This window comes from Larimichthys crocea, chromosome XIII, assembly GCF_000972845.2.
Source record: "Larimichthys crocea isolate SSNF chromosome XIII, L_crocea_2.0, whole genome shotgun sequence".
Lineage (NCBI taxonomy): Eukaryota > Metazoa > Chordata > Actinopteri > Sciaenidae > Larimichthys > Larimichthys crocea.
This window is the reverse complement of record NC_040023.1, coordinates 6,257,552-6,260,549: the sequence shown is the minus strand read 5'-3', so window position 1 is coordinate 6,260,549 and position 2,998 is coordinate 6,257,552.

Sequence of the window (2,998 nt, the reverse complement as noted above, 5' to 3'; positions counted from 1 at the left end):
AACGTGCGTCAAGTCACACAGGTTCAAGCACCGGAACACTTAGTGTTGGTCTTCAAAATAAAAGTCCAAAAAAAGACTCCCATGGCTGTGAAGAAGTGCCAAAAACTCCACTTGAGGCTGGTTACAAAATAAGTCATCAGTCTCCATAAGACCCCATATTACACAGGAGAAATAAACATGTTTACAGCCTGGTACAAAAAACTTTCCCCTTCATGAAAACTGTACTGAGTCTGAAATTGTATGTATATTTTTTATGCAATAATAATAATAATACATACATACACACATATATAATTTTTTAATAACAATGGGGCACTAGAGCTGGTCTGACACTGGATGAGAGGACACGTTCACCACAGGGCTGATAATAATAAAAATAATAATTATAAAAAGAAGAAGAAGAAGAATGTATAAAAGTATAATAAAATCTAAATTTATAAAACATAAAAGTTTAATTGTATATAATATAATGTAATTTTCTGAATTTTAATTTATGGTACACATTTTTACTAATTTTAAAATTAGTATATTATTGAATTTTATTATTTACCATTTGGGTTAGCATGACAGACAGCCAGTGTGTTAATCAATTCTTTAGAAGAAACACATAAAAAACACAAAACAAAACTTCACAACTATTTTATAAAAAACATTAGTGTTACTATTTATGTACAATCTCTCCATGAAATGTATTTATTTGTATATTTTTTGGTTTTTCTTATTTTAGTCCCACAGGTGTCAAAAAAGAAAAGAAATTGTCAAGTGGGCTTTTATTTTGAAACCAAACACTCTCTCTGCTGTCATCTGTAATACTTCCTCCATCATCAGTGTCGGGAGGCGTGGCTCAACGCGTGACAACCAAATGTTTCTGTCGTTAAGGAAGAGGAGCTGATTACATATACATGAAGTTTCTCTACTTCAGTGGCTTCAAATCATGATCATGGTTAGAGGTTAGAAGAACAGAAACTCACATGGATATGAGGTTTTTAAGAGTTTCTTAGGTTCAATGAACTTTCAAAGTTGCTGTTTTATAAAAATAGGATGATTCAAAATGTTTTAAACTGTGGCCTCCATCAGTGGACGGATGTAATTACCACCACGGCTCCTTCTTCTCTGATCCTGCCTGATTGAATTATCATAACATTATAATAGATAGACAGATAAGACAACTGCTTTGGTTTCATTCTTTATCAACAAAAGGCCATGATTATCCATTGATCTTCTGCTTTTTTCGCTCTTGTGTAGTGGGTGTTGAAAAGCTTGTCATTCATAGGTGGGACCATTATTTCTTTCTCTCACCAATCCATTGGCTTTAAATGTATTCTTTCCAAATGGAAATGAGAAACACAGTCACAAAGGGAGAGTTATATATGCATGCACTCAGACTAATAAATAGGTACACCATTGGTTTGGTTTCGGTTAGGTCAAGCTAATGTATAGTTATAGTAAAAATATAATATGACACCATTTTTAAAGACAAGGGGGAGGGGGATCCAATGGTTCTTTAAAGGGTTTTAGGAAGGACAAAAAGAAAGATTGAAGATTGAATGATACTCCTAATGATACTACTAATTTGGGGGCTTCCCACAAAGTAACTAGGTTTTGGGAGATCCGTGTAGGGTTCACAGTGTCTTTCAGAGGAATCTGAAGAGTAGTAAAGGGTGTTCTAAGGATCCTTGTGAGGGTCCCTGGGATTCTTGGAGGAACCCAGAGTTCTTGATGGCATTTTGGGGGTTCCGACAATGTAAATAGGTTTTGGGAGGTCCTTGTGGGGTTCAAAGTGTCTTTGTGAGGGATCTTAAGAGTAATTAGAGGGTGTTCTAGGGATCTCACCGATCCTTATGAGATTTCTGTGAGTTCTTGAAAAGATTGTTGGTGTTACTAGAGGGATCCTTGAAATGCTTCTTCTCTTAAATGGTGTCTAGGAGTCTAGTTGTGGAGCCCATGGTAAGGTTCTAGTGGTATGTACTCATGAGTTCTTGATAGAGTTTTGGGGTGTTCCCACAATGTCCCTAGGGTTTGGAAGGTTTTTGTGGGGTTCACAGTGTCTTTGAGGTGGTTCTAAAAAGTAATAAAGGGTGTTTTATGGATTCTGGTTGGGTCTCTCAGATCCTTATCAAAGTTCCATGAGTTTTTTAAAATATTGCAAGAAGATTTAGATTACTACAGGGATCCTTGACATGCTTCCTGGGGTCTTAAAAGGTTCATTAGGGTTTCCTTAGGGCCCTTGGTAAGATTCCAGTACATCTTGATACACTTATGAGAAAGTTGAGAAAGTTTCAGGGATTTAATTTGATGACTTTTTAATTACAAAGCTTTTTTTTCACAATGACAGAGTGTAGTAGTATTATTTTGATGACAGGTTTCATGGTTAGCACTGTTTATTCTCCACAGATATTGACTGTATGTATGACAGAAATTATATCTTACAAATGCAAATTGTCACATGGCATTTTATTTACTTTATCAAATGTGTGTCATGTTCAGTCAGTAACCAGTTACATGGATCTCTGGCACTGACTGAGAGTCAGCTGTTTGCCAGAATCCTGTGGTAGCGAAGGGATAAGCCACTGTTCACATCACATCTATTTACAGCTAGGAAGTACCATGGCATAAATACTGGACATGGCCACCTCTTCTTGACCTCAGCTCTTATGTAACACAGATAAAGTAGAAGATTTTAAGGAGACATGATCCAATAAAATAATCCAAAGGAGGACTCCAAACTAAAGACATCCACATCCCTAAAAAGGGCAAATGGAAGATAGGAAGGATTCAGGAGGCTGATCCAAATTCAGGTATGGGGATCTAGATTTCACAGTGATATGAAAACATGATGGTAGCTCAGGATTCATGTTCTCTGATGGTATCTTTCCGTGTCTATTGTCCAGTAGTACTAATCCTGTGGTTCCTGGCAGTTGGAGCTCTTGACAATTGACCTTGTAAGTGAACACTCATGTTAGTTTATGAACCAAGGCCAGAACAGATCAGATGTTGA